At 40.2% G+C, this 25,950-nt stretch overlaps 1 pseudogene; it reads left to right on the forward strand.

The window, feature by feature from the left end:
* The first annotated feature begins 1,883 nt into the window (after window positions 1-1,883).
* The window catches only part of LOC123114341 (parkeol synthase-like), a 37,901-nt pseudogene continuing 13,834 nt past the window's right edge, over window positions 1,884-25,950 (forward strand).

Below are 25,950 nucleotides of genomic sequence, written 5' to 3' on the forward strand. Positions count from 1 at the left end.
GTTCGATAGGCTTGGAGTTAATGTGCATGACATCTGTCCAGTAAGAATAAAAGCAATGCACAACAACTGGTTCGGTCAGTGCATGTTCAGAAATAATGTTGTTGGATAGGTTTGGAGTTAATGTGCATGACATCTGTCGAAATAGAGTATTTAACAAAACAATAGGAGTACCACAACTCGTGCTACCGTGCCTACAAACTACTCCCTCCGTTGCAAAATAATGTTCAGATTCAACTTTGACCACAAATCTAACCAACAAGACCGACTGCGGCGGGAGTGGAAACTATACCAGTGAATTTGCATTCAAAAAAGTTTTCAATTATATAATTTTTACTTCCACCGCAGTCGGTCTTGTTGGTTAAATTATGGTTAAAGTTGAAGCACGAAAACTGAGGACGCACTGTATTTTGAAACGGAGGGAGTAACACTTTACAAATTTGTGCCAAAAATATCATTTTCTCACTAATTCTTGACTAAAAGATACCATGTCTGAAAAGAGCCCGATTTGGCTCTTTTAAACTCGATTATGACAGAGTTGGCCCACACATCAGTGTCTCTCCTCTTGCTCCTTCTGTATCTCTCTTAGGCATTTTAACAAACACCTCATCTTCGTGCCCCACAGAGGGGAGCTTGCCGGCGAGGTAGTTGTTGGCGAGGCCCAGCACGCCAAGCCCAGGCGCCCTGAGGAGCGCTGCGGGGAGCCAGCCCGCGAGCGCGTTGTTGGAGAGGTTGAGCTCCTAGAGCGCCCGCGCGTAGGACGCGTCCTGTAGCATGCCGGAGAGGTCGTTGCCAGCGACTGAGAGCATGCACAGCTCGGTGGCGTTGAGCAGCACCGCGGCGGGGAGGGTGCCGTTGAGGCCGTTCCCGGATAGGTCGAGGTGTCGCAGGTGCTCGACGCGGGCCAGCTCGGCAGGGAGTGACCCAGACAGCTGTCCACCGGGAGAGGAGTTAGCCGGCCTCCGCTGACTGCTGCAAACAGGGGAAGGGTGCATGTCGGTGCACGTCCTTGCCACCGCCACCCGCTGCTACCTCCGGCTGCTCGCCACCCCTGGTTTGGCCACTCGCCGCCGCCACCTTTTTCTACCCCGAGCAGCTCGCCTGAGGCCGCATGGGAGGTCGGCCGGCGTGCGGCAAGGCCCACGCAACCAGCCGTAGCTTGGAGTTGGCCACCGCTCATGGCTGCCTCCGCCCGTGGCTGGCCACAACCACGGCTTGGCCACAGCCACGACCGGCTACAGGACTGGATTGCTTTATTGAAAAAAAAACTAGGGAACCGATTGCTTTCTGAGCCCGATTATGTGTGGGCCCAACTGGCCAGAAACGCGTTTAAAAGAGCCAAATCGGGCTCTTTTCAGATATGATAGTTTTTAGTTAAGGATTGGTAAAAAAATGATAGTTTTCGGCACAAATTGTAAAGTGGTAGAAGTAGTTTGTAGGCACGGTTTCACGAATTGTGGTAGTTTTTTGTTAAAAACTCGTCGAAATAAGAAGAAAAGTAATTCACAGCAATTGGTTAGGTGAGTGCATGTCAGAAATAATGTGAAGTCGATGGCATTGAAGACTACTCCTGTATGGCACTAGTGCCGGGTCCATAGGATAGTACATGTAACAGGAGATGTAACATGCACAACATTAATATGAAATCGATCGCTGTTGTGCCTTAAGTTTTAAAATACTAGTACAAAAATAAGTTGAACATAGTACCATCACGCAGTAAGTGTCTTGTACTCCAACTAACTGTGCAAGAAACATTTAATCACCTCTGCCCAATCAGTGGCTCTCTATAAAAGACAAGACTTGCACCATGCGCCTCCAAGTCGCAGCTAATAGACCACTTCTTGGGTCCTTGAGCATCGTATTGCTGGTTACGGAGGCGTACGTGTATGTGGAGGCTGAAGGTGTCGGAGGGAGCAGCCCATGGCTGCGGTCGGTGAACAACCTCCTCGGGCGGCAAGTGTGGGAGTTCGATCCTGAACTCGGCACGCCAGAAGAGCGCGCCGAGGTGGAGAAGGCACGGCGGGAGTTCGCGGAGCACCGCTTCGAGCGACAGCATTCTAGCGACCTCCTCATGCGGATGCAGGTATTTGTCCATGCCTACGTCTGCTCGACACATACATGATCTCAACAACTCAAACTATGTTATGCTTTTAGAAAAATAACTAAAATAATGTTATAAGTAACACGAGTTTCATTTGGAAGATTGGAACATATAGGGCCGAGCTAGAAAAAACGTGGTTCGTCCTGATACGATCTAGCTCGGCGGAGTAATAAAGGAGGTGACATTACTTCAACATTAAATAAATGTGCCGAACTCGAGCTTTCATACAGGCATATGGGCGGGAAATGAAAGGACACTAAACAAACGGTGTTTAGGTACGGGCCAAATCCCATTTTCATGAACGGTTTAGGTACGGGCCGGCGTGGTTGCTCCCATGCTCCCCGTACCACTGGGCCACACGCCCATCCGCTTTGAAAGTACGTTTTCAAGGGCAGTTGTCCTAATGGCCTATTGACCCGGGGGTTAAAAATGCCAAATGAACTAATGGATGGTAGCAAAAAAATGGCCTAAAAGGACTGTGGCTATACAAAAATGATATTATGGCCACATGTGCTCTACAAAAATGATATTATGGCCACATGTGCTCTACATTGCCCAGCTGGAATAAGTGAGTAGGAAAGTTGAGACGTCACTTGAGGTGCCCAGCCCGATTAGCACCTTCATCAGCTCCGTGCCTGGACAACCACCTTCATCAGGTCTGTGATTTCCCGTCGCCCTTAGATAAATGCTGACAAAAGCTCACTGATCCAAGGGAAGAATCTCGCGCTCGTTGTCTGGAGGCAAGATGTTGTGTGTGGCGTGGAGGGACCGCTCCGTTTAGAATGGATGTGGGCCGTGCCCGGTCCTCTCTTGTTCGTGCCGTCTCATGCCGAGAAAAATGTCCGTCGCGCCCCGTCGTGCCGTGCCATGGCCAGGCTGAAGCACGGCCTCTCGCAAAAAAAAAAAATAACAAAAAAAAACACGGCCGTGCCGTTGTCATGCGATGCCGGTCCAAACATGACCGGCGATTTAATCTTTTATTATGCTATTTAACACAAATATGTTTATTAGGTGAAACTCTTTTATAATACGAGAATCATAAATTCCGAGCCACCTGGATTTAGGGACAAAACCGAACGATTCTGTCACCGTTCGATCTGGATCGAGCGCTCGTTCCATTCTCTTTCTCTAGTGTTTCCTCTGTGTCATTCTTTTATTTTTTGAAACGAGGCAAAAGATTTGCCATTTTCATTGATTAAGAAGAAAAGAGTTGCCTGGTTAATTAGAGGAAAACTGGGCACCGACTTCGGTCATGGCAGGCGATGGCGGCGTCTTCGGTGTCGTTTCCTTGTTGAGGCATCGTTGTTGCAGTTTGCGTCATCAAGCTAGGGATGATTGGGGGAAACCCTAGATTTGGGTCTCCCGAACCAGACGATGACGACGCCGTCGGTGTCGTTCACCCTCCTGGGGGGGCTCATTTTGGAGCACGTGCTGGCTGGAGGGGACTAGGGAGTGCGATATTCCATCTACCGTGAGGCCGACGGCGGATCCTGGTGGCATGGCGCTGCGGAGCTTCGGCGACGGGTGTGGGCTGATGGATACGTGCAGTATTCAGCTTGGATATTCGGCACCACTTCATAAAGGGCATATGAGTAGCGACAAGTGTTGCCAAGATGATGGTTTCAAGCTTACTGATGTATTATTTTGTAAGGTCTTTGTGAATAATTAATTAAGTGGGTGTATGCATCACCCAGATGTAGAGGCCGGGGGTGTAAAAAGACACCTAGATTACAAACCCCACGGGACACGTGGAAGACTTGGCCACAAACGCCAAACAGTCGACCGAAGCACTGAAGGCAAGCCAGCTTCGATTTTGCTAACAAGCATCACAAAGGTAGTTGAAAGCCTCGCACCGACCTAGTCCAGTGCAACATTCTGAGAGCACCCATTAGTAGAAAAGAGGGCTTTGGTCCACCCCGGGTTAGCCCATTAGTCCCGGTTCAGTCTAGAACCGGGACTAATGGGGCATTAGTCCCGGTTCATGCGCCCAGAGGCCACGTGGGCCACTTGTACCGGTTCGTCTGGACCTTTTAGTCCCGGTTGGTGCAACGAACCGGGACTAAAGGGTGATGCCCTTTAGTACCGGTTCGTGGCACCAACCGGGACTAAAGGTTAGACCTTTGGTCCTGGTTCGAGCCACCAACCGGTACTAATGGGGTTTGAGGCATTAGTACCGGTTCATGGCACGAACCGGTACTAAATGTCACATTTTCAAACTTCACCCCCCCCCCAGTTGATCGCCTTTTCAGTTTAAAAAATAAATAAAAGAAAATGATGAAAATGTCAAAAAAATAAAAAAATAAGTTTCTCATGTGATATGTGGTCTAGTTGTTGGAAAAATTTGCAAATGTGAATTTCGACATTATTTGCAAAATCTCTCTAGAATTTAGTAAAATGGGCATAACTTTTGCATACTGACTCGGATGAAAAAGTTTTCTATATGAAAAATCATCTACTCGAAAAGTTAAACATTTTCAAAATCCTCAAAAACCTAACAGAAAAAAAGTTACGGGGCTTTTAAGATCTAGAGTAGAAAAAATCGAAAAAAATTCAAACTGTGGTCAAACAATGGTCAAACTAATTATTCTAGAATATTAGTGTTACTAAATAATTATTTCAGTTATTTTGAATTTTGGTTAAATCTGGTGAAACTGTGGTCAAACAATGGTCAAACAATGGTCAAACTAATTATTCAAGAAATATTAGTGTTACTAAATAATTATTGTTTTTTAAAACAATAATTTCAAACTCAAACAGTGAAATGTGTCACTTCATGCTCACGCAAAATTCCTGAGGGTTAATAGGATTGACATCTTACTATTGTCAGGAAAACAACAAGTGCAGTCTTGGAAACGAGGGAGAATAGAACTCGGAAGTTAAGCATGCTCAGGCTGGGGGAGTGGGAGGATGGGTGACCGTTCGGGAAGTTAGATGATTAGGAATGATGAGGGGTGATTAGAGATTAGAGGATAAATTGAGCAGTGATTAGGGATGGTGATTAGAGATTAGATGTTAAAATAATTCAGAAATTTGAAAATAAAAAAAATTCAAAAAATAATGAAAAAAATCATAAATTTCCTTTAGTCCCGGTTGGTGTTACCAACCGGAACTAAAGGTGGAGTTCCACGTGGCCGCGACCTTTAGTCCCGGTTTCAGTTTGAACCGGGACTAAAGGGGGAGGCATTAGTAACGACCCTTTAGTCCCGGTTCAAGAACCGGGACTAAAGACCCTTACGAACCGGGACTGATGCCCCCATTTTCTACTAGTGACCGCCCGTTAAAAACCGTCCTCATCGAAATCCCCTCCAACCGTAAGATCCTTCCACATGACAAGGAGATGCCCTGCCACTGCATGGACTTAGTCCGGCAACGGCGAGGGGGAGCCAGAGATGAGAGAGGGCCGGTGGCGGTTCGATCTAGGGTTCCGTCTGAGCCACCCCTAAAGGGGCCGCATGGGACAGGGTGGTGCTTGTTTGCAAGTGCATTTGTCGTGTCGTTTGTTTCCTTTAAAAGTACGTGTGCGTGTACCAGCGGTCGAGCTCTTGACCTCTGGTCACGCTCGGTTTAGGCAAGCATATTGACCAACTAGTCTAGGCTATGTTTATATCTACAATGAAGAAAATTTATCTACTTTTAAAACTACAAACTTAATTTGGCACAGACCACAAAATAAAGCATCGATTTGGCATAAAGTAAAGAATTAATTTTGCACACTACAAAACTGAAACAGATAACGGGCGAAGGCCTTCATTTTAGGGATACCTTCGAATGACTCATGAGCCGCATGATCCGGATCTAACGCTCTCACACTTCTGCTTTTCTTTCTTGATTTCTGTTCGCCTCTATCGCACCACGTGTCTGATTTTTTGATGATTACCTACCAACTAGGCTACCGAATCAGTTATGCACGAATGCTAAGTTAGATCCTATTTCTATCCACATGAATCACGGTTGAGCCTAGTAGCAGTCAGGACATCGAACTAGCAAATTGAAAGTTTGATTGGCTCGGTCACCGATCATATTTTTTTGTATTTCACATTTTTACTGGTTGCTCGGTGACCGGTCATATTTACCATTGTAACTATCGACCCCGGGGATAAAAGTTGTTTGAAAAAACATACCTCGCCGGTAGTCACTATGTAAATAGCATGACAATATACGCACATCAGAGATGATAACTCACCTACAAATACCGCGATAATTTTTGACCCGGAATAAAAGTTGTTGAAAAACATACCCAGTAACCTATGTCCAAATACCATGGTAATCCACGCAGAGCAAATATGATAATAGTGTGGTAATATACACAGAGCAAAGGTGATAACTCACGTAGAAACACCATGATAACTTTTGACCCGTGATTAAAATTATTGGAAATATTCCCCTGGTATCGTCTGTGTAAATACCATGGTAATCCACGCAGAGCAAATATGATAACTCACGTAGAAACAACACGGTAACGTTGGACCCCATGATGTCAATGACATGGTAATATAGGAAGAGCAAAGATGATAAGTCATGTAGAAACACCGCGGTAGCTCCCCCCCCCCCCCCCCCCCCCCCCCCCAATATTCCGGGGATAAAAGTTGTTTGAAAAAACATACCTCCCCGGTAGCCACTGTGTAAATAGCATGATAATATACACACATCAGATATGATAACTCACCTACAAATACCGTGATAATTTTTTACCCGGAATAAACGTTGTTGAAAAACATACCCAGTAACCTATGTGTAAATACCATGGTAATCCACGCAGAGCAAATATGATAATAGTGTGGTAATATACACAGAGCAAAGGTGATAACTCACGTAGAAACACCATGATAACTTTTGACCCGTGATTAAAATTGTTGGAAATATTCCCCTGGTATCGTCTGTGTAAATACCATGGTAATCCACGCAGAGCAAATATGATAACTCACGTAGAAACAACACGGTAACGTTGGACCCCATGCTGTCAATGGCATGGTAATATAGGAAGAGCAAAGATGATAAGTCATGTAGAAACACCGCGGTAACTTTGGACCTTGCCATCCCCCCCCCCCCCCCCCCGCGCAACCTTTGTGTAAATAGCATGGTAATACACGCAGAGCAAAGGTGATAACTACATAGAAACAATGTCGTAACTTTGGACCCCGGCATAAAAATTGTTGGAAAACATACCAAGTAACCCCTACGTAAATAGCATGGTCATATACGCACATCAGAGATGATAGTTTACTTAGTCCATGTGTGCTAAACTTTTAACCCGACAAAAAAAGTTATTGAAACATTCCCTGGTAACTCATGTGTTAAACACAATGTGATAATAAAAAAAATAAAAAAAATCCTAAAATAATACATTCTATTTGTTACATAAAAACTAAAAACATCAAATTGCATAAGGGTCTAGATTGCACCGACATGAATTGTTTGAGGGAGTAAATCCAACCAAAATTTTATTTAGGGTGTCAAGCAGACATAATGAATTGTTGGAGTAAAATGGACCTCTTCCATAGGTATTCATAAGATTCATTAGGTATGGCCGTTTTCATTCTTGCAAATAGTCTATCATCTAAACTCTTGCTAAAACTAATGCATATATATAATTTCCCTTTATTTTTGGATTAGCATAGGTATTTCGTACTAATTTTTTCCAACAATCATGAAGCTCGAGCAGGCCACCATAGTACATTTATATGCTTTTAGTTATTTACTTGGGAATCATACTCCTAATTGTACATGGTATACTTCTTGATATTTTTAATTCTGGCTTAGAGTGTCCCAAGGGAATTGTAGCCGGATCATGCGTGAATAAACAAACCACATCTTATTATTTGATTTGCTTTGGATTTTCTATATTTAATTAATGCAATGGAGCTGGACTCAAGTTCGACTATATTCTAACTGCAATAAAATAAGAAAAAACATCAAGTTATTGTCTTTTACGTTTCTTTTTGTTGCGGAGGTTTCAGATGAAGATATGATCTATTGTCGATTGATGACTATAGTTTGTCTAGAATCCTAACCAAAGGATAGATCTTTTGTTTTTTGTGATATTTTTTGAATTTTCCTTTCGTGTGGAGACCTGAAAATAAGCCTCCAATTAGTGAATATAAGAGTATGTAACCAAAGGGAATAAATTTTGAGACCCCATAGCTAAATGATATCACGCATGTTCTACTGTCTGCCATGACCTAAATTGCATTTCTGTGTGCGGTCCACCTTGAGAAACCATCCCTAGAAATCAATTTCTAAGGGTGGTTAGGCTCCTGGCCCACTGGGAATTTGGCAACGGGGGCTCCGTTCTTGATAATGGAAACTGAAAGGAGGTATAACTAAAACTCGTTTCTTAGTAGTGGGAGCCATATTCAAGCAGTCCTAGAAGGTTAATTCACACTAAAGCACTTACCTTCTTGTAAAATTGGTACTGAACGAAAAACAAGGATGCCCTGTGCTTGATTGGTTAATTCTTCTCAGGGATCTCATTCTGAACTGATGACTGGAGTGACTCGCTTATATACCTTCTTCTGTCGTCGTGCAGTTAGCTAAAGCAAACCCTCAGAAGGTGGACCTTCCAGTTGTCAAGCTTGGGGAGCATGAAGATGTCACCGAGGAAGCCACATGGAGCTCTTTGAAAAGGGCAGTAAGCCGCGTCTGTAATTTGCAGGCACATGATGGACACTGGCCCGCGGATTATGGAGGACTTTTGTTCATTTTGCCAGGCTTGGTACCTGCTCGAGCTTGTTCTCTCTTGCATTCCCCGCACATCTTGCTATTTTCGTTACCCACACTTCCAAAATTATTACAACATTATTATGTTTTGACTTGCATGTGCTCAGATTACAACATTGTATGTGACTGGAGCTCTGAACACTGTTTTATCATTGGAACATAAGAAGGAGATGCTCCGGTACATCTATAATCATCAGGCAAGATTATTTTGTTGATAAACTATACAATTCTACATTGGGAGAAACCAAAATTCATTACTTCCAATTTTGTGAATACAATTGTAGAATGAAGACGGAGGGTGGGGAATGCATATTGAGGGCCACAGTACCATGATTGGCTCATCCTTGAACTATGTTGCCTTGAGATTGCTCGGGGAGGGCCCAAATGGTGGGGATGGAGCCATAGAGAAAGGTCGGAACTGGATTTTAGACCACGGAGGAGCCACATTTGCACCATCGTGGGGGAAGTTCTGGCTCTTGGTAAGGGATCGATTATACTTCTCTGCATATGGATTTTATGCAATGTCAAACTTTCTCAAACTGCAGGTTTTCATAGCAAGAATTTCCTTATATATATTTTACATATTTCAGGTACTTGGAGCATATGATTGGTCTGGTACTAACCCAGTGCCACCAGAATTATGGCTGTTACCATATCACCTGCCATTTCACCCAGGTTCTGCATATTTCTTGAGGCATTGTACTCATGCATGTGTGTAGGTCATGTTTGCGTTGAGCCCCACCAAATTTTAGTGACGAACAAAATTTTGGTAACCTGGGGTGTTTGGATTATAGCTCTATGCCAACATTATCATATATCCATCAACCAAGTCTGCAGCATGTGGGCTCTATGTGCATATTTTGTTTGAGCCCCATGGGCAGCCACCGCACCCCCATCCTGTTTTTTCAGCGAGCAGTAAGCAAAGGACGGGGATACTATAGTACTAACATGGGCCGGCTGGGACTATTGTACTCTCCCTACCGGTGGTGCTTGCTGTCAGTGTCAACCAGCAGGAATATCTGCTCAAAGGCTAAAAATATAATTCATCTGTTCTTAAATTATTGTCTCTGGCTAGATCAATTTTGAACTAACCGATGACAATAAAAAAAGAACGGAGGGAGTATGTTGCTTCCATCCCGGCTTGTGTTAGCCTGGGCACACACGAGCTGCCTACTTTGGTACTCCACTTGTTTTTAAATTGTTGTCGCTGATAGTGCAAATTTATAATTTTATACTAGCCGACGGCGGTAATTTAAAATAAAAGGAATAGTTCATGTCATCTCCTAGTAAGAAAAGTCTTCGTGCACACATTTCACACATTCTCAAATGGCAGGCCACGCAGGGCGCAGAAACAAAATTGACTGAATGCTATCATCAAATACCGATGCACATACCAAATTGATCTTATTCCTTGGATATTCATGATGTGTTAAAATTCCGTAATTTTACGTATATGCAAATTCATAGACGTTCAAATTATGTTCTATTGCAAGCTGCAAACTGGGACAACTAATTTATGGCTAAGACATGGCAGGGTAGTTAAACACATACAGTATAAGGAACTTATTCTAGTACAGAAAACACAAGAACTATATTTGGATCAAACGTCAGTTAAGTAAAACAAATGTAATTATCACATAGCTAGCCATGTGCAAGCTAGGTCAGTAGATATGTATGATCTGAGGCATGTTAAGGCAGGATGAAAGAAGATAAGCATACTTAACCAAACTTGACTGGTGCAGTGGGGATTTACTGGATAGTTTCTGTTTTCTGAAAGCACCCACATCAAGTTCATTGGCTGCTGCCCCCTCTCATTCTCCATGACCTGCATGCACAAAACATTTGATATCAGTGACCAATTTAAAGGATCTATGTCAATTAGGTTTCTATAATGAATAAGCTGTTGGATTTACCTCCCTTTAATCCTCCCAACATCTTTCCCCAGCTTCTTAAGATCTCTGAAGATCATAGTATTGTTTGCATCTCCCACGGTCGTCCTACTAGTTCATTGGACAAGTCAGACTATAATATACTACTATTTTTGTCCAAGACAGAAAAAATCTAGACATGTTGTATAATTTACTACTAAAACAGACAACCTGATTTCAGAACACATATCCATATTTGAAGCAGATTTGCAGGAGCAAACTAAATAAAATTAGGGCATTAAGCAGTCTAGAAATCTCAGGACAGTTAGCAAGTTCAATATGGAGATTAATTCACGTTCCACAAACAAAAAGAATCGACTGAATATGATAATTTAGAGGACTTCAAAACGTGCAAAAATTCAAGAGCACACGTGGTTTTGCATAGCTTGCAGTGGACAGTGAAATCTTGTACAGGCAATGCTTTCTAGTATCCAAATAGAGACAATGCCGTCCATTAATTCAATGGAACCCTGCACAGGTAATTCTTTCTAGTGTTTTTCATGCTTAGGATCCAGCTGCACATTCCAATTTTGTGATATTTTACCATTATAATCCAGACTTTTGAGTTTAACATTTACATTAGCTCCAACGGCACCAGCTAATAAATCTATTTCCAATCAGTTGTATAACAAAGGTCTTCATTGTGTGGCTAATCAATTCCATTTAGTAGAGAACAAAAAAATTATTTTATTACAATACTCCAAATTCAGTAAATGTTAAAAATTCTAGCTTGCTTGCTAATATGCTACAATAATTTACAACATAATGCAGGTCGATTTGCGTGCTATATCCGAATGGTGTATTTACCCATGTCTTATATTTATGGAAGGAAGTTTGGTGGCCCAGTCACACCAGTTATACTGGAACTAAGAAATGAACTCTACAGAGTGCCCTATGATGAGATTAACTGGAACAAAGCTCGAACTGAATGTGCCAAGGTGGGTATCATCAAATAGTATCTACAATAGAGCTCCTAGTCAATGTACTATATATACTATTTTTTGTGAACAATGTATTGTACCATAATCAATTGCTGTACTAAGAATAGATCAACAATAAGGTATTGGCTCATTACATATCACTAGAAAGCAAGTTCAGAGTTACATTTCCTCGCTTATAAATATATGACTTTTAGGATAAGCTAATTAGTTTATTTTTAATCCAATTAGCTTGTCATTAGTGTCATAAATTAATAAATGAAATATTAGATGAATAAGATAAGAAAAATTCTACCTGTTGTACATGCACGGGACATGTATATACAGAGTCTGTAATAAGATGACCAGTCTTCCTCACAATAGATTAAAAATGGATTTATTTTGAGGGAAGATTTAGTCAAATAGTCATACCAGGTAACTATCGATCATTTTTTATAATATAATTACCACATATCAATCAGTTGAAAATTCCTAAAATATGAACTTGCTTGTCGGGTTTGGGGGTGCCCTCATGTCGGGATTGCCTCAGGGCCCCACAAACAATAGAGCCGCCACTAGTAGTGATGCAAAGTCAATTGGTTGCAGATCACTATCATCTTATTGGCTCCAATAAATAGTGACGACTAGAAGCCAATAACAGGAAGTAACCAACGATGACTTATGATTGAAAGGTTCTTGATGACACGTTGGTGTTAGACACTATCACTCTTAGTATTTACTTGATATGGTCATTGATAGGGTACAATGATATTTCTTAACTAAGTTGGTCACTAATAGGTGCAAATACTACTTACTATCTTCTTAAGGTAGTTAATGATAACAATCTTTCTTCTGTAGTTTTATAAGGACTACCAATGATAACATTTAAGATTTCCCACATTGGTTAAATTTATAAAAATGATAAGAAGCCATTCTAACTTACACAAATTTGTATGCAAGGTCACCTCTGTTCAAAGTAAATACTTGTAAACTATAAGGCATCCTGAAGTTCACCTGCCATTTAATCCTAATCATCCAAGCAATCTACCATTTAATCCTACGACTTGAGGCAATCAAAACCAATCCACCGAAATTACTGAAGGGGTACATGTGTCTCTTTTATCTGGCACAAACTGTCAAAAAAAATCCTTGACACCGTCATGTTTTGTAGGTCAATCTAGTTAACACCATGATTATATCAAACTATTATGATAGGAAGGCAGATCAATTGTATATCTGAAATAAGCATGCAAAGTAAGCGCAATATTAATAGCACTAGTGCTTGCATCACGTCCATAGTAGATTCATCTGTAGGTCAGTATTTCACAATGTTCACATCAAACTATTAGGAGAGAAAAGTAGCTCAACTCTATACCTGAAATAGGCACAATGTGAATCATACATTCAGTGAGCATATGAGAAGAAGCCTATATACAGAACCTTATGTGTTCAATAAAAATGATTATATGATACCATGGAATAAGTTGGTGGCTGAGTCACATTATTGATAGTTGAAAAACATCTATGGTGTGTTTAATTATGAGCGGTCGGTGGCAACAAGTAATAAACTAGACATTTATTGATCCAGTTTTTCGATATTTTAGATATTCCTCCAATGAAAAAAATAGACATTTTAGGTTGCTTGCAAAATAGAGATAAGTAAATTTTGACAGTCAGTATTGTTTTCCATATTTCCATTATACTTTGAAAACGTGGCATACCTAAATTTTTCTTCAAACCAATTTAAAATATATCACAATTTACGTACTATAGTTCACAAGGAAACTACATTAGTAATTTATAGTCAATTGGTATTTTTTGGGAGGAACCCAGTCACTATCAAGAATGGCACTCTTTTGTGATAGCGTACTTATCAATAGTGATGTGAAACTTTGACTTAATTAACAATTATGTACCACAAATCAATCCATGAGGTTAATATTTTCCCAAAATTTGCTTCCAGCAAGCCAGTATGTGCAAGCCTCTTATATTTTCCTCATCAATGTAATAGAGTTAACCTGGAGGTGCCATTTGTAGAGCACGTAGGAGTATAAGTTAGCTTAAAGCTATCTGACACCATCGCCAACAAAAGGGACTTTGGTCATGGTCGCCTCACTGCAACACTAAAAGTATTACAAGAGTTGGCCACCCTTAATAGTCTACAAGTGGATCTTATGAGCTAAAGGCGATCCTTATATTCCTTTTCATCAAGAACACAAATTATTCAACAATCAAAATGACTAGGTTTACTATTTTAACATGCAATACAGTTGAGGTGCAACTTCCAGACTAATGTCTGTTGAAGTACTTTTGTTCATACCAGATAATAACCGAGCACAGAACAGTTGCGTCACTTGAGAAGTTATTGTAGGAAAATTGTGAAAACGCATATAAGACTTCACATTTATCTTGCTTTGTGATAGAGACATTTGTAACGTATCTTTTTCCACTAATGAAATGATTCCTTATGTGCTCACACTTCAGGAAGATATGTACAAACCACATTCATCATTCCACGATATACTCTCGTTCATTATCAACAAGTTTGTTGAACCAGTTTTGTCACGTTGGCCTTGGAGAAAACTGAGGGAGAAAGCTCTGGCTACTGTCATGAGGCACATTCACTACGAAGATGAGTGCACTCGATACATCAACCTTGGTGCTGTACCCAAGGTAAACCAATGACTATGACTCTTTGTTACTTTTTTTTACATAATGGAATTACAGTCTTCTCGTTTTGAAATTTCATGATGCTTACATTAATGCACCAACATTTTTACGGACAAGCGAAGAAAAACTTTACATAATAAGTGGGATGTAACAATAAATTTATTTTACAAATAAGTCTATTTTTGTCCTTTAAGACCGGGTGCATCCCATCCCTCGTATGTTCATGCCGGTGCAAATCATTTCCCTATGGCACCATTTCATATATGGTTCTGTCTCATGTGCCATGTCATTGCATGGTCCCACACATCACTAGCCCTAACCCCTTTCCTACTTTCATCTCTTTTGCATCTCGTTTACCTATGTACCCAAATGCCACTGAATCTGCATTGCGCTGCACTGCAACTCTAGGCACCTCCTCAGCTAGCTTTCATTTGACCGACCAGACCTTGATGTTATGGAAGGGCAGCGTGCAAGTTGCTGATGGGGCGAATGAGCTGTGGACAAAAAGAATGTGATGTTCAATGGGTTCAAGATATGATGTAGGTGGGGGATGGGATTGCTGTGTAGTCGCAAGGATTATTGGGTGCTTGCTACTCACAATGGACTTTTTGGATTTCCCTGAAAAGGAAGGGTGATGTAGCACGGCAGCAGAAAATATTTTCCTCGGTTAAGAACCAAGGTTTGTCGAACCAGTAGGAGTCACCAGCTAACAATGGTGGTAGTACCTACACACAACCAAATAATTTGTTTGCACCCAACAAAGGCAAGGGGGTCATCAGTCCCCTTGTTCTTGCTAGCCACAAGATTAAAAGAAAATAGTGATAGGGTAAAGCGACAAAAAAGTAAAAGAAAGTTAAAAGAGAAATTGTTGTACGAGTTTTTCTATTGATGGAAAATAGACTTGTGGGCCATTGGTTCACTAGAGACATCTCTCTCTAAAGCATGTAGTGGAATGGTAGACAAATTACTGTTGTGCAATTGACAGAATGGCAGCAATTATAACTATCATTCATGGCATAATCTCACATAGGAATTACGTCTGTGATAAGTAGATTGTTATCCAACTTCATCTACTACTATTACTCCACCCCAAGACTGCCATCCAGCATGCATCTCAAAGTATTAAGTTCACAAGAAATAAAATAACTCAATAACCAAGATGACATAATGTAGACAGAAGAAAACCTACCAATACGATTAACCCCATCATTTTATCCTTAGTGACAACAATACAAATACGTGTGTGTTCCCTTTCTATCACTGGGATATATAGATCACCACCAAATTGAACCCACTACAAAGCACCTCACCCGCTGAAGATAAATCAATCAAACTTGGCCAAAGTAGACCTGTAGATCGGAAAGAAATACAAAGCTACAAAATTATGCTGCAAAGAAGCTTCAAAATATTCATCTAAATTCAATGAACAATCTAATCATAAATTCATAGTTCATCGGATCTCAACAAACACACCACAAGAATTACATCGGATGGATCTCTGAAGAGATCATTGTATTGACGATCAAATGTACGAGAGAGAGAGAGAGAGAGAGAGAGAGAGAGAGAGAGAGAGAGAGAGAGAGAGATCTAGCTACTACTATGGAATAGGGCTCCAGATGGAACTACTCACACATCATCATGGAGGCAGCAAGGTTGATGAAGATGGCCTCCCCAATGATTCCCCCCTCTGGTAGAGTGCGAGAACAGGACTTCAAATGGGATCACTTCAGAACAGAGGCTTGCGGCCATGATAAAAAAATTTAGGTCTCGCTCCAAGGGTTTTAGAATATATGGGAACTTATAGGGCAAGAATTAGGGCAAATGGAGCACCAGGGGGCCCACAAGCCACCTCGGCACGCCCTACCCCCTAGGGCGCGCCCTACTGGCTTGTGGGGCCCCTGTTGATCTTCTCGGCCTCCCTCAAATCTTTTAGGGTCTCTTATTTTCCATAAAAAATTGTCAAAAAGTTTCATCGTGTTTGGACTTCTGTTGGTATGAATTTTCTGTAAGACTAAAAATATGCAAAAAAAATGGCCAATAGGCACTAAATTAATTGGTTAGTCCATTAAAATAATATAAAATGACATAGAAAAAGTGATGATATAATAGCATCTAACAATAAAAAATTGTATACATGTTGGACATGTATCAGTGGTACATACATGGGGAGAGGTCAGCATTTGAGAAAGTGACTAATTAACAAAGAAGGATGAGTCAGCTCGTCAATAGTCAATGTCAAGTAGGATCCTTGACAGCATGCATGCCCATGTATACAAAACCTGTTTCATTTGGGTTAAGGGACGACATTTCTTGAATGGTTTTCATAGTTGTAGAACTAAAAATAACTTATACTAAAGACTAGAGACCGTTTCTGGCCCGTGGGAAAATGAGGGTCCAAAATACACTTTTCTTTATTTACCAATGAAACGCCATAAAGTTCATTGGCACATAACACATGTTTAGTGTTTCTTTGCATGGGTTTACACAATTGGTTCTGTAACTGGTGGTGCTCTGACTATAGTGGATTTCCGCAATAGCACGGTTGGTTTCAGGTGACCAACGGCAGCGGAAGTAGAATACTCACTTTTAGTCTAGTGACTATTTGATGGTAGCTGGGGAGGTAGGCATTTCAATTCACAAATCAGGCTTCCAATCCATATTTACACCACATGTATGCAGATATTGTTCTAGTGCAGAACATTACAACACAAGACTTCAGATAGTGAGGCATTATTTCTTTTTCTTTTGAGGTTGGGGTGTAGGGCACTGTATCTCCTGTATTTATAGTGTCTCAAGTCCAACCAGCAGTTTCAATGTAAATAAATATAAGTATTGCAGCTCAACACAAGCAATTACATGTCACCTTTTTGAATAAAATATACTTGGGTTATGATCTGATGCCTTAGGAATCATCTCATGACGCGAAAAATTTATATGGTTGAGCTCGGAGTCAACAAGTGAATTAAGGTTAGCAATGACATTACATGTTGAAATCAAACAGTGATATGGTAAAGCAGTGGGAAAACCTTGTAATATCTTCTTGTTACCTATTTCCACACATAATCAAAAACATAGTAACCCTATACCACCGTACCACGTGGTTATATGTGGCACTGCAAAATAAAATTATTAAGCATTTGAAGAGCTTTCATATTGCAAATCAAAAGGTGGTAGAAGAATTTTGTGATTGCTAGATAGGTTTAGTACGAACGATTGATAGTTTCTTTGATGGCTTGTGATAGGAATGCAAGTGAGTACTCAATGGATAGTTTGTGGATCACTGTTTAGTTCATTTTTCTCCATGAATAAATTTACTGTCTATTTGGGAAAGTTTTGAGTGGACCCAGTGACAAAAGAAATGAAACTTGTATCACGAGCTGTGTTTCCCATCTTAACCAATGTATCTGGGATAAGCATGTATCTAAAAATTTTACACAAGTTATTATCAACAATTATTATAATACAACTTAAAGGATTGTTTGTAAAGAATTTGCTTTACCTATGGATAAAGCCTATATAAATTCTTGGCACATGCTAGATTGTATGTACTCCATGGGGTGAAAAAATTCACATAGATCTGTAGTGTCATCTGGACAACTAAGTATACAATGGTTACTGCACGTGCAAATCAATCGTCAATTGCTCTTCTTGAGAGTGCATATACCACATTTCAATTTTTTAGATACTTCCAGCATTTTATTTTTCAGCTATCCAACTTGATGATCTATGGCACAGATTATATCCAACACTAGAGGTTTCTAGAACAATAATTCTATTACACCACCTTTGCTAAAAAGAACTACACCAAAAAGTGGGAGTAACTCATGTTTAAAGTAGCTGCAATTTTAATGTAAGCCTTGGTAGCATACTGAGCAATATGCATCTACCAGTTGCACAAAAAAGCATAAAGCTGACACGAGAATCTGGAAAACGGGCTTGTACTTTATCACCAAGATGAACAAACACACATGTATAGCATGCTACTTCAGCTCTCATTGTCTATTGACCCAAACGAGAGAATTATCAGGTGCTTTGTCCAACAAGGATTAAATGCAAGCACATGCAGTATGGTCCTAAAACTATCGGCCGTTATTGTCTAAAGTCCTATCTTATTAAAGGGCACACTCCCTCTGCACAAACTGTCCAAGATGACCCTGTTTTGTACATGGTACAGCTCCATAAAAATATGGCAGTGGTGCGGGATCACTCTCCTGTTATTCCTAACATCATTTACCCCAAAGATTACTTAAAGAAATGTCATGCCTAGTAACATACTCGTAGAATACATGGTTGTACAGTGTTAGTGGCGTTGGAGATGCCAAGAAGGCCATGGAAGTACTGATGTCGAGCAGTGAAGATATATATAGGCTTTAACACCAGATGCCACAGCTTGATTACCTTGAGGTTGTTTACTTCAAAGGACACTTCTGCAAATAGTATGAAATACGTTAATATAGTAAGACGCATCTGATAAAGTAGATACTTATTTATTGAAGCCATTGCTATGATATGATATCAAGCACCGACTGCCGTATGACCCAGGCCAATAAGCTGTTTGCGCTGCCTCGCGCAACGCGGCGCTTCTTCTCTCACGAACACACACCATGAAAAAGCTCAAAGAAAATACACACACGCACACGCACCAAGGAGAGAACCAGTTTCTTTGCATGAAACACTCCTTGGTGACCACCAAGACTACATTTTCTTCTGCGCACCTCTTTTCTATTTCTCAATACAAAGTATATATAAACATTTGCAAGCACTAAACTCACGGCACTACTTTGACCCACTAGCTAACTACCTAGCTAGCTAGCATGCACACACGCGACCACTTCTGCCATGCATGCACATACACCGGCCAGCCACACACATTGGGTTGGTCCGGTTATTACTCAACTGACTAACAACACACATTACGAAATAAACATGATGAACAATGATACGACAAGGTAGGGATGAAAATGGAGTGGAAAGTTTCCGCTTTTCCGGAGAGAAAATGGAAACGGAGAGGGAATATGAAAGCGGAAACGGCAATTTGCAAAACCGAAATGGAAATGGAATTTTTTATGCGGAAACGGAAACAAAAACGGAATGGTGTTTTCCGGTGGAACACACGTGGAAACGGAACTTTCCGTTTCCCTTAATATGGAATTTTCGTTTCTACTATAGGCTCATGGCTGCTTTGTAGCCCAACTACCAAACAATACACAATGACACAGTGAGTAAAATGAGCAAAATGTATTATTTGAGTACCAAGTTTTACTACCACACACATACTCAACTAGACCCTATACGGAATTGTCATGTACTACTAAATACTACCCTATTAGGCCAACACAACCATATTATTTTGTAGCCTCGTTAACAATTCCATCAATTTGTTTGTTTTTTGTCTGTATTCCTCTATTATTCAAGGGGGTTTTAAGTTCCGGTCAACAAACAGTTTTGTTTCCATGTCCGCATTGTATTCGCTCCGTGTTTGTTTCCGGTGGTATCTGTTTCCATATTCGTTTTTGGGGTTTCTGTATTCGTTTCCGCTTCTGAAAAAAATATGAAAACAAATATGGTAGCACCCAGTTCCGTCTGTTTCCCCGCCGTTAACTCTAACATAAGCCGTCAGCCCTTGGTCGCAGCCGAGACATTTTGCGGCTCCCCGGTCGCTTCCGCAGTCTCCTCATGTATTTTCTATCGACTACTAATACAAATCGACACCATTAACTATACTGCAGTCAGCTAAAGAGGATCTGTATGCTATAGCCTGACACCCTGTTGTAGTGACTCTTGATAGTTGTACTATTCAAAGTGGTTCTAGTTGTGTTATGCATGCTCCTGTCCACTTTAAGCTTTTGCTGGCTCAGTTTGAAATTAATTAAGTTGAATTCCACAACCAAGTTGAACTCTGGTCCACAGCACCATGTTGTCTTACTGAACCCTTGGTTTGCCTTTCTTGTGTAATTATTCCTTCTCCCTATTCTGTGGCATTAGGGCGAACGATGTGCATGTATATACTTTTGACTGAATCTTTTTGTACTTCATATATACTTAGTGAACTTCTATCAGAAATATATGCCTACTGCGTTTATTTTCAATCATCTAGTCACTATAGCTAAAAAGGAAAGTAATTAGATAAACTGTACACAGCCGTTAAATATGCTTGCTTGCTGGATTGAAGATCCAAACTTAGAGGCATTCAAATGCCATATTCCACGAGTATATGATTACATATGGATTGCTGAAGATGGCATGAAGATGCAGGTAACTATTGATTGCTCTTTTTTATTTAGTATTCATATTATTCTTATGACCCACTTCCTGCTATTTCATTCGCATTCCATTCATACAGCTACTCCATCAATAAGCTTATCAACATGTGCACTTTAATGGTGTTTGCTAACAGTTTTGGCATGCTAAATTAGGCCTTTTATCGAATCTGCCAGGTATTGAACATTGTTGGGATTGTTATACTTGTATCGCTGTAGTGTTGGGAAACGTAATAGTAAAAAAGTCGCACCTAAGCATGCCCAAGATCAATACGAAGGGGCATTTTTTTTTGCGGAAAAACTTCCAATCTATTCATCTTCAATCATGGCAGTACAACGAATACCAGAAATAAAAAATACATCAAGATTCGTAGACCACCTAGCGACGACTACAAGCACCGAAGCGAGCCGAAGGCGCGCCGCCGTCATCGCCCCTCCATCGCCGGAGCTGGGCACAATTTGTTGTAGTAGACAGTCGAAAAGTCGTCGTGCTAAGTCTCCATAGTACCAGCACCTCAGAACAGCAACCGCCGCCGATGAAAAATAAAGTAGATCGGAAGGATCCAAACCAAAGACACACCAACGTAGACGAACAACGACGAGATCCGAGAAAATCCACGAAAGATAGATCTGCTGGAGACACACCTCCACACTCCCACCAACGATGCTAGACGCACCGCCGGAACGGGAGCTAGGCGGGGAGACCTTTATTCCATCTTCAGGGAGCCGCCGCCGTCTCGCCTTCCTGAGTAGGACACAAACCCTAACAAGATTGAAAAAAACGACTAAATACGGAGCCCTCCCGCCGGCCCTTGCAAAGATCCACCGCGCCTCCATGACCCTAGGGCCACCGGAGACGGGACGGACATACGCCGGCGCCGGCGAGAGGCACGAACCCTAACTTTCTTTCTTGGAGGAGGAGGAGGAGGAGGAGGCGGAGCCCTGGATCTTGCATTACGGGTTGGAATCACAATCGATACCGTCACCGAGTTGCAGCGGAAGAAGAACGTGTCGGTCCATATCGTCCTTGGAGTCCCTCGAACCACCGATGAACTATCCCGGCGAACAACTCACAACAGTTCCTCGAACCGAATACCGAAGGCATGACCTCTCTACTTGGTTGCAAGCATGCAACCTTCACGATCCGGCAGCGCTTTGCCATCCAGAGCTAATCGTCGCTGAAGAATTAGAGGGAGGAGATTAGAACCATACTAGGCTTCTATTTATCAGGATTAGAGGATCTAGGTCTAGGTTAATTATATCAACTAGAACTAGAACAAGGGGAAACTAGAGGAGGCTAAAACACTGATATATCTCCATAGAGCAAAAAAACCTATAGGTTGGAGGGGAGGGAGGCAGCCACCAAGGAGGGTAAGTCCCTCCTTGGGCCGCGAGCCTTGGGAGGAGGAGTTGGTCCTACTGGGCCAAGTTGGCCCAATGCTCCTTCCCCGGTTTGGCCTTTTAAGGCCCGTTGGTATTAAATTTAATATAAAAGCTTTTTAACAAATATTAGACCCTTTTATATATAATTTATGAGCACCGGAAACAATTTCCGCCTATATATTATTTATACCCGGTATTACCCGATACTCTGTGAAACCCTTTTGTGACCCCGAAACGCTTCTGGATCCTCTTGAAACTATTTCGAGTATTTATGAAACAATTCCACAAAAATATTCTCATCACTCCCGTCCTACTAACACTCAGCAGATCAAGATTGCCTTAAACTTGTGACCCCGTATGTTCTTTCAATGACCGATAGCGGAACCATGGACGTAAATATCGATCCTTATGAGCACACTAATAATATTCGAGTGAACCTTTGGCTATCATGTGATGTTCTCTTTGCTTCGCGATACTTCACAAAAGCCAGGATGCATCGGTATCCTTCGGAATCATCACATGCTCACTATATCGTTATCCTCGTTACCGGTTTTGTTCTTCTTTCTCGTTGTCATGTTCCGACTTCCTCGTGATGTAGTCACCTATGTCTGGCCAAATGATGATGGATGTCGTCACACCAAGAGGGCCCTGAGAATATCTCTCCATCGTTGGAGGGACAGATCCCACTCTCGAACTATCTAGTCCCATGTCAAACTTTCTGATGAGCCTGTAAATTATCGTTATGATCACCATGTTACAAGTGACATTGGAGGAACCCCAAAGTGCACCGTACGGTAAGAAGTGACTACGATACTCTCATGGTCTAAGGAGAAACGTCACACGTTAACAATCCACGCTATTACAATTGATTACATACGATATAGACTCTTCATAACAGACAAGTTTGGGTCAATTCAATATGATCATTCTTCCAACGTCATTATCTCAGTGTTCTTTTAGAACTATCGTTTACACTTAGCGATATCCTAAGATTCGAAAAAGGTGATCACCAACAACACTTGATCTAGTCCTAGAGGCAAGACTAGGAACCTTTTATTTAATCTTTTATCAGTACAGGATCATAGCTATTATAGCATAGAATGTAAAATCTTTAATTATGAATACAAAAATATAATAATACTAATCCTAATAGGGCATGTTTCTAACACTCTCCCACTTGCACTATAGTCAATAATCTAGTTGCATGCTTTTCTAACACCCATGTCTATCTGGTGTTGCTCGTGCTTTGCTAGTGGTAGAGCCTTCGTCGCCAGATCTACTCTTCAAATCCTAATGTTATTTGTGTCGGTAATATCTGGTTTTTCTGTGTAATTCTTAGGTTGCATTAATGGTAACAATATACCTCTATATAGTCCATTTTATAGTAACATTATATCTCCATATAGTCTATTTACTATATCTTTATGTAGTCAAATTTCATTTGGAACAACACCATAGTCTATCAATAAACTTTTAATTATCCAGATTATATTCTATTGAAAACTTATCAAGCCTCAATCTATATCATTTATAAAATCCACAATTACATTTGTTTTCTGAAACTATTTTAAAAGTTGTAGCCCGATAGTTTATTTATATCAGTCATGAAGTTGTCTTGTGTAACCTATGCAACAAAAAAATTGTGTAACTATTTACAACAATATCTTCATCTCCTATCTGGACAAGAAGAAAAACCTTTGTCTAACTGAGGTACTTAATCTTGAAGCAATTACCCCAGTGAACCTCTCTAGGATCACTATGGTACTTACTACCAACATTTAGTTTATACATATGTAAGATCAGAAATTGCATTGAGCTCCCACTAAACTTCTTGTATCTACAAGCTTCTTGATAAAGTTAAATTTCTCCAATTACTTCATCAAATTCCAGCCAATTGATAATTTATTTCAAATCATACACATGGCTTGAAATATATATATATATCACTCTGGTATTCCTAACAAAACCTTTTGGTTGTATCTTCTACACATCCTGTTTGAAATATTTTTCAATATAGTTTTGTTACTTATCGTTTATATATCAATAATATACAACACTCACCATTGTAATCCATTTTTACTTTTAGTATTGCTGCTAAAAAGAAGATTTGACAAGATCAACTGTCCATTCCTACAAAACTCTTTTGTAAAACTTTTCTTTCAGGATCATTATCCATGAATATTCGAAGATCCGTTTACATTTTTGTGCCTAACACACCTTTTGAAGGTTTCACTAGGTTCAAAACTTGTTCCTGGTATATGGACTTCACTTTCGATTTCAATTTTCTAAGCCATACCCCTCTAGCTGGGCGCCATCACTACTTCCTCGTAGTGTGCAGGTTTATCTTCTTCTTAGACGAAGTATTCAGTAGATTCGATAATCTTTTTTGACATTCATCTTTTGTTACAGTCTTAACCGAAGCTCCTACATATAATGTAGTAGTTTCTTTGCTCAGTTTTATGGACAAAAATACTCCAGAACATTTCTGGTTTAGTCTTGTTTTAACTTAAGTTGGAGATTCAATAATCTTCATAAGTTCTTACTCCTTTAAGGACTAAACCTTTTACGAAAAAATATTCATTCTCTGACAAACATTTTGTCCTCGAATTTTGTGTGTGGAAAGAACACAAAAACCTACAATCAAGCATTGGTCTAAAATATTCTATAACTCTTTATAGTTTTCATCAGAACTTTAGAAGGTGCATCTGTTTAGTGAATATTTTGCTGATTAATTTATAAATCCCTAAAAATTTAATAAGAGAAGATCAATGATTGTAATAATTTCACAATTATTCAATTGCTTTCTAAAAATATGACTTAGATATATTTCTTCATGAAAAAAGAATCATGTTTATATTTTGTCATAATGATATTATATCTTCATCCAGAATTTGTTTGAACTATTTCAAATATTTCAGTCCTTATGTTTTATCAAGTAAATCATATTTACTCGTAACATTTGAAGAAGTATAAATATTTACGGGGCCCTGTCATATCCATCAGACTTCATACATCACAAGGTATTTAGTCAATTCAAATAAAAGACTTTTATACTTCATCTCTATGAAGATTAATTATCCGATACAACCAAGCATAACCAAGCAGTGCCACACACAAGTTGTTTTATCAGTCTTCTCAAGATGTTTAGATTCAATGTTATAGATCACAAAATTCAAGATTCGTCATTAATAAATCATCAAAAAATAGAGGTTTAATCAAAAACCATATTCTCGTAATAATTTGAACAACTATTTTTTAAAACTTATGAGAATATCCATCGCATAACCCATAGGATAATGCATTACATAATTCAAGAAAAATAACTATTATTTCAGTTCTAAGATAAATCTTGAAGATAAACTAAAGACACTACTTCGACGGTCTCGGACCAGCGATCCCTTCACTATTCCCGACTTGTATGATGGCTTCATTTCTTCTATCCTTGTGAGCTCTCTATAGTCCTTATATCGGTTTGCAAAATGAGAGCAATCGATCAGTATCAAATACTCATGACATACAGAAATTTATATGTAGAATAACGATTATACCTTTATTGGAAGAACCGTTCTTCTTATCCGCCAAATACTTCTTACAGTTATGCTTCCAATGTCCCTTCTGTTTGCCGTAGAAACATTCAGTCTCTTTAGTGGCTCTGCCCTTGTCCCTCTTCGGAGACTCGGTCTTATCGGCTTCATTAGATTTCTTTTTCTTGGACTTGCCCTTCGTCTTGAAACTGGCGGTCTTATTTACCATCAACACTGTACCATCAACACTGTTTTGTTCTTCCACATTCCATCTTTCGTAGCTTTGAGCAAAGAAAACAACTCGTTTGCACCTTTCTACATCGATTTCATGTTGTAATTTATGATAAATCCATCGTAAGATGGGGGAGTGAAACAAGCAAAATATATGTACCGAGTGTTGGAGGAATTTTGAATGCCAGAGAAGCCAATCTATCAACATAGGCAGTAAGCTTA

The sequence above is a fragment of the Triticum aestivum genome, chromosome 5B (assembly GCF_018294505.1).
Source record: "Triticum aestivum cultivar Chinese Spring chromosome 5B, IWGSC CS RefSeq v2.1, whole genome shotgun sequence".
Classification (NCBI taxonomy): domain Eukaryota; kingdom Viridiplantae; phylum Streptophyta; class Magnoliopsida; order Poales; family Poaceae; genus Triticum; species Triticum aestivum.